Source organism: Protopterus annectens, chromosome 5.part0 (assembly GCF_019279795.1).
Source record: "Protopterus annectens isolate FY-2018-M chromosome 5.part0, PAN1.0, whole genome shotgun sequence".
NCBI lineage: Eukaryota > Metazoa > Chordata > Ceratodontiformes > Protopteridae > Protopterus > Protopterus annectens.
The window spans coordinates 1847384281-1847395237 of record NC_056735.1 but is presented as its reverse complement, the minus strand read 5'-3'; positions in this window follow the sequence as shown (position 1 = coordinate 1847395237).

The window sequence follows — 10957 nt, the reverse complement described above, 5'->3', positions numbered from 1 at the left end:
TATGCTACAGTTATAGCTCCATCACGCCATCACTTTGACTCCTAATGCCATAGGAAGTAGAGACATTACTATATCAGTTAGACAACAGGGCCAATAATCAGAAAAAGGTAGCTCAAGAACAAATGTGATTTTACCACAGACAGAGTGACAATCTGCCATAGATAGAAAAAAAATGCAATGATGTTCCCACCTAGGAGAACTGGAAATAACATTCTGTTTAATACAGTCTAAAGCTGAGAGAAAAAGAGAGAGTATACTCCACATAGGGAGGAGCACACTTTTCTCGATAGCAGGTTTTGATTACAATTACTGTAGGGATTTTGTAAACAAGTTTTAGTTGTCTTCCAACTAAAGTGTAGATATGACTATTGTATCATAAAAAGAATGAAGAAGGGACAAAATGAGGTCCAGTCATTTATCAAAGCAATAGACATTTCAGTTCTCATGTCTTAGGAAGACAAGGTAATCATTGTAAAGGTAAGATGGGGCAACTGCAAGTGCTTTGAGAATCATTGATCAACAGAGAGACAAAGAGAGAAAGAGAAAGAATAAAAGGGATCACAAGGCACAGCCTTGAGAAACATCCAAGTGAATGAGCCCAGGGCTAGAGGGGACACACTGTAGAGAGAGCACATTATGGCCTAATTTACTTGATTCTACTGTCCTTTACACTTCCAATCTCAAGTTTTTCTTTTATCCCTCATCACTTGGATCTCACCCAGTGGCTCCCCTTCTTCCACCCAATCAACCTGCTTGTTCCTGTCTGGAACAGAAGCCAAGAAGTGTCTAACCTGGGCAAGAGCCCCATGTCTCATCTTTTCCCTGGCTGAAGGGCCTAATAAAGTAATGAGTTTCCAAAGAAATTACAGGTAATAATGAGCGGGTTGGTATGACAAACCCAGTGGATTCCTCTACAAACCCCACAGCCTCTGTGTTGAGTTACATTGTGCTGTCCTTGCAGAAAGCATACACAGACACAGACACACACACACACACACACACACACACACACACACACACACACACACACACACACACACACATGCCTTTCCTGGCTAGTGCTATGCACTGTTTGGCAGCATTTACTCAGCAGGCCTACTGCCATACCTCTCAGCTCTGCAGATTTACGCAGAATGTCCAGATTTGTGCCTCATATTTTTGGTCTGTTCCTCATAAAAATTGTGTTTTTTTGACAAATCACTGGGATGATCTAAAGATTAAGGTCACTAAATAATGGCATGTGTTTGAGTTTCAGACTTCATGTCCTTCAGAAAAATGCATGCTGAAACAAATCCTGTTATTCTAGCAACTTTCTAAGTTTGTAAAACAGGGGCAATCCAGAGGGCTAAGTGAAGTCTGGTATCTCACCTTTGACCCAGAGGGTGACTTGACTAACAAGAAAAAGAGTACAAAGGATTAGTCCAGATAAAATCATTTTAGCTAGCAGATCTGGGAGACTCTCTTTCTCTCTCTCCCTGATTCCATCCCTGTAGGAGGAATAAAGATGCTGTGTTGAAGTTTCAAGTACAGGTGCTCCCCTACTTATGAACAGGTTACATTCCTGAGGATTTGTCAAAAGTCAAAAATGTCCAACACACCCTTGATGATTAATGGAATGTGTTCAAATTTGTACCAATAACTACCAATAGCCATCAAAAAAAGCACCATAACTGTACTAATAACCACCAAAAAGCATAAATATTCATGATAAAGATACTGTACTGTAATCATGACATGCTTGGGGTACAGTACTGCTGTTCAAGGTATTAAGCCACATCATAGAAAGACAAGTCACATCACAGGGAGGCAAGTACAGTACGCTGTGTTTGTATACAGGCTAAAGACTGACTGCTGACGCCACCTCTTGCACTGGGGTCAAACTTCAGACAAGTTTGTTTGTAAATGTGAAAGTTCATAAGTTGAAAAGGCATAAGTAGGTGACCACCTGTAGTTTATTCAGTTAAGTGTGTATATATGTATGTATGTATGCTAGCTAAAGCAACTAAGTTTGTAAGAGTAACATTTAAAATGTATTCCTATTTTTGGACCTTTGTCCCCCCACTATGTGAAACTTTGTCCAGATTTCTTGCTCTAAGAGGTTGAGAGGTATACCCACCACCCATGGGTGTAATGCCCAGTGCTTCCTCTAGGTATCACCCAACTGGCAAGCAAGAACACCCCCTTCCTCACAATGAGTGAGATGGCAATGACCACTCACTTCTATCCCCCGGCCCATTTACTTCTGTGCTTATACTACTAGTCAAACACAGGTCATCTGGGTTGTAGTCAGGGTTTCATTCCTCTGTGTATTGGGAAGAGTCTATCCAGTCTCAAGTTTTGTAATGTATGTAACATTTCCGCCCACTTGTCACTTACAGTGTGACACATTTTGGTTAAATAAAGATTGAAAGTGGTTATGTCTAGACTCGGGGACAATGCCATTTGTAACTAAAGACAAAGGTCTGGAATCAAGGACAGCTTTTAAATACAGAAGTCATCTACTTATAAAACTAATGGAATAAAGGTATCTGGCCAGTTGTTATAAGTGTTAGACCAGATGTGCCCCACAATTGAAAATAGAGGCACAAGTTTAACTGGCTTTCTAGCAAAATCAATTATTAATATTAATTGAGCAGAAGAGCTAATCTAGAGACCCTTTTCAGTTGCAACCCATGATAGGTGGCAGTGACATTTTATAAAATTTCTAAACACAGTTTAGATACAAATTAGATTCATCTCTCCAGATTTATTGACATCGATGCCCTGCAGACATAACACAGAGGATTATGATTCGGTCACTGATCACAACCTGCTACTATCATGTGTTTGAGACATGGATGCCAAGAAATTCACCTAGAGAGTGAACAGACTTGTCATCCCTGTTGAGAACACATAATTAAATATTATGACTGGAAACCCAATCATAATTCTTTATAGTGCATGGAGCCTTATCTGCTCCATTCTCTTATATTTATACTCACCTTGCCATGCCTCTCAACTGTCCAGATTTTTACATAATGTCCAGACTTTTGCCTCATATGGTTGGTCTGTTCCTCATAAAATCTTTGTTTTTGGACAATTCTCTGAGGACTGAAACCACTAAATAATGCATTTTAAGAGTCTCAGACTTCTTCTTCAGAACATGCAGGAAAACACACATATCCTGTTATTCTAGCAACTAAGTTTACAGGAAGTCAGGGACACATTACCAGTATGAACAGCAGACAGAAGCAAATCTGTTTTTTTATCCTGCCACTGTCCTCGCTGGTCAGTACCAGCAGATATGACTGTCTAGAGCAAGGCCTGACTTTAACAGGTTAAGCAAGGGGGTGCTTAACATTTGTTAAGATCAGGTATCACGCTATAGTAGTGCTTAACTAATTTGTCTTTCCCAAATATAGGAAGGCAATCATTGTGGTTAACTAAGTTACCTACTGCAAGTTAGTTATGACAGAAGATTTGATTATAATCCTTTGTGTCATGTGCTCTTAATATCCATGTCAAGAATCACTGCTCTTAATATCGATGTCAAGAATCACCTCTTGAATTTCAATTTATTTTGATTTTAAGGTGAATTTCTTGACATCCAGCTCTCAAACATACAACAGATTGTTATGGCTTGGCCTCCAGTCATAACCATATTGTTATTTATTCAACATGTATATCAGGAAATTCACCTTAACAGCAAAGCTTGACAGGTGAAGCTTGGCATCCATGCTGAGAACACCTAACTACTTAGTTTGATTATAATTCATTGTAGTACCTGGAACTTCAGCTATTCTGATGTACTGCTACTTGTTACTGGAAAAAGTATAGGAAAGCAAAGTGTTCTACAGTGAGAAAGCCATAAAACAATGGTACCAGAAGGAAATATTCCTCTGGTGGACTAACAAATACAAAAGCTGTGAAACACTTAGATGTTTTTGGTTCTTAACAACATTTCTGTGGTGGTCTTTTTAATTTCTCCAAATATTTTGGATTTCTAATACTATGATGGGAATGGACCCCATTCCTAAGTCAAAGTACGATTAAAGTTCATGAAATTAGTATTGTTTCACTCTTTGATGTCAGCCAAAAGTGCTCTATGCAGCACCTGCAATGTGCCCAGTAATGACTCCTTCTGCAATTCGTATGGGGTTACATGGACTGGTAACATATCTAAATACGATTGTAGATTCTTTTTTTTATAAGATCCATTGCTCCTACTACTATTGGAACTGTATGGGTATCTTTCTTCCACATTGCTCACATTTCTGCCTGCAGATCCTGATATTTTATGACTTTATGTATCTCTGTATGCAAGACACTGTAGTCACTGGGTGTGGCGATTTCAATGATCAGTGGCTACTTTTGGCTTCTTTTCTTGAACCACTATATCCAGTTTTCTAGCATCTATCTTTTGAACTGTTGGTAATGGGTGCTCCCATGCAATATAAACATAATTTTCTATGATGCTTTGTGGCTCATGTTTACAGTGTTTTTCAGCCAGTTCAATACCACAATATTTCTGCAATCCAGAGTGCGACAGTGTTGCCCCATTATTATGCCTTTCAGTATACAGTCCTTCTGCCATTAGTATGTCACAACCAGCAACAAGGCGTGCAACTGTTTCCAATTCAATTTTACAAAACCTACATTTGTCTGTTTCTCCCACATGTTCAATGTAAACCAGCGTGTATGTAGCCCACTGTCTTGGGCTGCCAATATTAACCTGTCATCTCTTGGTTTGAATTCACCTCTCCTTAACCATTCCTGTGCTCGTTCCTGATCAACATGAGGTTCTTCCAGAAGTTTTCTTTACTTACAACTATATTTATGTATTTTCAACATTTATTGCCTTCTTATCTGGTCCTTCACCTTATATTCTTTTTTTGTTTTTTGGCACATTTAGTCGCTGCCTGATTTTTATCTACTTCTAGTTTGATTTCCATTCCTGCTTGATGCCGATATGCTTCTGCTAAATTAAGTAGAAAAGTCATCTTAGATTTATTCTCCTCATATTTCAAAACTTTCACTACTTTTGAGTCTTGTGAAGTCAGCAGATATGTGTGGAGTCCCACAATTGCAAATCTATACATGTAATCAATTTCAAGGAGGCTCAAGCCCTCCTTTGGAATGGGAAATATATAATCTTGGTATACACTGATTTTTATAAATTATTTGGTGACCATAAAGCATCCTTGTTTTCCTATCTAATCTATCCAACACATTTTGGGGCCAGTAAATCACTTGGATTTTGTTCCTAGATGTCAACACTGTTTTCAGAATTAATTTAAGTCTTCTAAAGTATTCCTTACTATGTTTTATTCACATTTGTTCATGTTTTATTGTTAACCCTTCATCAATTCCCAAGTATTTATAGACTCCTTCTTGCTCAAGTTCTTTTATATCACACTCTTGTCCCAAACTGATGTTTTCCTGGTGCTGCAGTTTTCCACTACCAAATGACACATAGCCCACAAAATCAGTGTGCCACTCAACCTCAGCCCATAAGGAAAAACAACGTGCCCAACATACTAGTCATAGGCGACTCTATAGTCAGGCACACTGACGTCCCTCTCACCAGGCTGAACAAGAAGAGAGTTACTGTCAACTGCCTGTCAGGTGCCAAGATCTGCCATATAATGCACGCACTCAGGTCACTCCACAACAAGTACAAATATGATTCTGTCATTGTTCATGTTGGAGTGAATGACCTGAGATGTACCTCCCTGGACTACATGAAAAGAGACATGGAGGAGCTCTCTGACCATATGGTCCAGACAGGTATGACACTAACCATGAGTAGCATCCTGCCATCACCCAGAATGACAGCATAGTACAAGGACAAAATGATTGATTTCAACAATTGGCTAAGCTTTAAGTGTCATTCCAAGGGGATCAAGTATCTGTCTGCCTGGGATGACACGGTCGACAGGCAATGATGCTTTGCAAGTGATGGCCTGCACCTGTCACCTCTGGGATTGCAGATACTGGCTAAGGCTCTTGCCACCCCTATAGTGCCTTTTTTAGGCAAGGCTCAAATATCAAACGCCCCACCACAGTAGATACAAACAAGCAAAATCTAAGGGTAATGCTACTCAGTGCTAGAAGTCTAAACCTCAAAATACACTCACTCGAGGCACTCCTTAAGATGGAGAACATCGACATCTGTGCACTGACAGAGACCTGGTTTAAGGCTCCAGAGAGCACCCCTGCATTATCAGGCTACAATTCTTATCACACCTTTTGGCCACTTAACCTGGACCGAAACGCTAAAGGTGGAGGCGTGTCCATATTCATAAAGGATATCCACACCTTCAGACTAGTTGCTCAACATAATGCATCCGAAACTGTCCAAGTACAATTAACACTGGGCAAGACTGCAATTCAGGTTGTAGCTGGTTACAGAACCCCCACCATGCCCCAGGATGCCCACTCCATGTTTCTCAATATACTGGATAATATTAAGGTACAGCCCAATACCCTAATATTGGGAGATTTCAACTACCCCACCATCAGCTGGGAAAACTACTCAAGTACTAACTCATTTGCCCAGTGTCTTCTGGAATTCATTAATTCCAACGCCCTGAATCAGCTTATCCATACCCTCACCAAGGGCAGCAACATCCTGGACCTGGTCATTACCAATATGGGTGACAGATGCTCCACGCCAGAGGTCAACTTCTCGTTGGTCAAATCCGACCACAAGCTAATCACCATAGACATCCATATCCCACCCCCCATCAAGTAAACCACCGTAAAAAATTTCTCCAAAGCCAACTTCATGCTTCTTAAGTCAGAATTGTCTAACTTCACAACACCCATACGGATGGAAAATAGAGGCACGACTGCTGAATCATTTACAAATGCACTGTATAAGCACATACACGAGTGCATGGACCATGCCATCCTCAACAGAACCAAGACGCTATTCTCCAAAAAAATGAAGCCAATCTGGTGGTTCCTTGCCATAAACAAACTCTACAACAGAAGGAAGAAACTGTTGCTAAAAAAGAGTAAAATCCCATGATTGCAGGAACTCCCTGGTCAGCCTCAGCAAGAAGCTGAGATCCCTCATAAAATCCTCCATAGCTATTTACAAAAATAAAATCACCATGGATTCTAAAGACAACCATAAAGCATTCTACAGCTATGTCTAGAATCTCAATGGCAACACTCAGATCGCTCTGAACTACAGCATAATGGCACTAGATTTACCGAACCAACTGATATTGCCAAATTCCTGGCAGATAGGTTCAGTGCAAACTTTACCCCCCTCACCTCAAAGGGCCCATCTCCATACTGGAAGATTGCAAAGCCCCTGTAATCATGGATGCACAGGTAAAGGCCGCACTCTCCAAAGCCAAGAACACAGCATCCATGGGACCAGACAACATCCCAGGCTGCGTTCTGCATGAACTACAGAACGAGCTGGTACCCCACCTAAGTACCATGTTCAACCATAGCCTCACTTCAGGCTTTGTTCCTATGGAATGGCACACAGTGACAGTTATTCCAGTCCACAAAGAGGGTGACACCACTGAACCCGGGAACTATTGCCTCATTAGCCTAACGAGCCTGGTCAGAAATGTCATGGAATGCATCATCCTGGAGCTTATAAGCAAAGACATAGGTAACTTCCAAATTCTGGACCCCACTCAGTTTGGGTTTGTAAAAGGTAGATCATGCCTTCTGAACCTGATTGACTTCTTTAAAGCAGTCACCAGAGCCATAAACGAGGGTAAGGTGGTGCACACAGCCTATCTTGACCTCACCAAGGCTTTTGACACCATCCCCCACTCCGGTAATATAAATAAACTCACTGGACTAGGCATAAATCCCTGTGTCACAAGATGGGTGGCCAACTGGCTCACTGACAGAACCCACACACTGAAAGTAGCTGACTCCAAATCTGGCTTCAGACCAGTGACAAGCAGAGTACCACAGAGTCCGGTCCTGGATCCTCTCCTGTTCGGTATCTACTTCTCTGAAGTCCAGGCAAATACAGCTGGTCTCTGGCTAACAAAATTCACAGATGACTGCAAACTAGGAGCCATAATAGATTCTCCTAGGGATGTGGACATTCTACAAAGAAGCCTCACTAAGACTGATGCTTGGTGTCGAAGTCATGGCCTAAAGCTCAATGCCAAGAAGTGCATTGTCATCCCCTTTGGGAAAAACACCATACCCATGAACTACCACATAGGTGGTAGCGTACTAAACACCAAAAGTCTGATAAGAGACCTTGGGACACAGGTGGACTGTAGTCTCTCCTTTGACAATAACATCGCCACAGTAGTCAGGAAATCCTTCTACATGGCTCACCTCATCACAAAGGGGTTCTCCTTCAAAAACAGAGAGGTCATCGTTCCTCTCTACTCATCCCTCATTAGGCCAATTATAGAGTACAACGTCCCATTTGGCATGTACCTCACAAGACATCTGCAACAACTAGAAAGGCCACAGAAATACGTCACTAAGAGGATTACTGGCACCAAACAGATGCCATATGCAGACCGTCTCAAAAAACTCCAGCTCTACTCCATCGCATATCGCCTACTCAGAGGCAACCTCTGCCTAACATACAAAGCCATGTCTAACCCAGATCTCATGGACATGCTACACTTAAAGAAATCCCAATCTCTCTGAGCCACATGCTCCAGGGACCTAAACTTTGTCACCACAATAAAGAGAACATGCTGGAAGGATAGATTCCTGTCCCAGAGACTTCCCGTGTTCTGGAACAGGCTACCCACTCATGTCAAGCAAAGTTCTTCATTAGCCTTCTTTAACAGAAATCTTGACAATTGAATGGGAAACAGGAAAGTCACCCCGGGGATCACTTCTGTGGCTCTGCTTGACAGAGACACAGGAAAATAACTTTCTTGGGTGGCAAAAGCCAGGGAACCTCATTTGGCTAGGCTTATATAGGCCCTAGGGCCAATAGCCTAGTATGAACCTATGAACCTATGAACCTATTTACAGGTACAAGAATATGCTAAAACAAACACACACGCACACACACACACACACACACACACACACACACACGCACACTCATTTTATATATATATATATATATATATATATATATATATATATATATATATATATACACATATATGTGTCAAACAAACCAATACCAAAATTCATCTCGGTGGACCATCTATTACTTTCCTGAAATTAAACAATTATAAACAAGAATGTATTACTGTTCTTTACATTCCTCCTGGTGAGAATGCAGGTATACTGAAAATATCCTAGATTGGATATCCTTAACAGTTCCACAAAAAATACTACTACTAGGTGATGTGAATGTCAATTGTTTGGACATAAACTCTAACTCCCCCACATCTAGTGTGAAGTTATTTAGAACTAATTAATAGCCCCACACATTATAGTAAGAGATCAGATTCCTTATTAGACAGAATCCTAGTATCAGACTCTGGCAAATACACAACCTCAGGCACAATGTCTGACTGTCTCAATGATCATCTCCCAGTCTATACAATTTTTTCTGATGATATTAGAATGTCATTTGTTCTTGATAAATGTGCAAAAGCAACCGTTAAAGCAGGAAAACTGCAGTACCAGGAAAACATCTGTTTGGGACAAGAATGTGATATAAAAGAACTTGAGCAAGAGGGAGTGTATAAATACTTGGGAAGTGATGAAGGATCAGCAATAAAACATGAACAAATGTAAATAAAACTCAGTAAGGAATACTTAGAAACCTTAAATTAATCAAGAGAACAGCATTGTTACCTAGGAACAAGATCCAAGCTATAAATCAATTTGCTCTTCCTGTCCTAACTTACAGTTTTGGAGTGACTGACTGGCCCCAAAAAGTGTTGCATAGATTAGATATTAAAACAAGAAGGATGCTTCATGCTCACCAAATGATTTATAAAACTCAGTGTATACCAAGATTATATATTCCACGTTCTGAAGGCGTGATCGGCCTCCTTGAAATTGATTACATGTATAGATCTGCAATCACGGGACTCCACACATATCTACTAACCTCACAAGATCCAAATGTAGTGAAAGTTTTGAAACATGAGGAGACTAAATCTAAGATGACATTTCTGCTTAATTTAGTAGAAGCATATGAACGTCAAACAGGAATGGAAATCAAACCAGAAGTAGATAAGAACCAGGCAACAACTGAATGTGTGCCAAACAACAAAAGAAAGAATATAAGGTGAAGGACCAGATGAGAAGGCAAGAAATGTGGAAAAAGCATAAATACAGCTACAAGTATAGAAAACTTTTGGAAAACCTCATGTTGATCAGAAACAAACACAGGAATGGTTAAGGAGGGGCGGATTCAAACCAAGAAATGAAAGGTTAATATTGGCAGCCCAAGATAGTGGGCTACGTACATGCTGGTATACAAAGTTCATTGAACATGTGGGAGAAACAGACAAACATAGGTTTTGTAAAACCAAATTGGAAAACAGTCACACTCCTTGTTGCTGGTTATGACACATTAATGGCAGAAGGACTGTATACTGAAAGGCATAATAATGTGGTGAGACTGTTGTACTGGGGATTGTACAAACATCATGGTAAAGTGGCTGAAAAACACTGGAAACATGAGCCACAAAGCATCATAGAAAATGATGAAGTTTATATCACATGAGATCATCCATTACCAACAGTCCAAAAGACAGAGGCTAGAAAACCGGATATAGTGGTCCAAGAAAAAAAGACAAAAGTAGCATTGATCATTGAAATTGCCACACCCAGTGACTACAGTGTCTTGTGTACAGAGAGTCACAAAGTCATAAAATATCAGGATCTGCAGGCAGAAACGAGAGCAATGTGGCAGAGAAATACCCAGACAGTTCCAATAGTAGTACAAGCAATGGGTCTTATAAAAGTAATTTACAGTCATATTTGAATATGTTACCAATACATGTAATGCCATACAAGCTGTAGAAGGAGTCATTACTGGGCACATTGTGGGTGC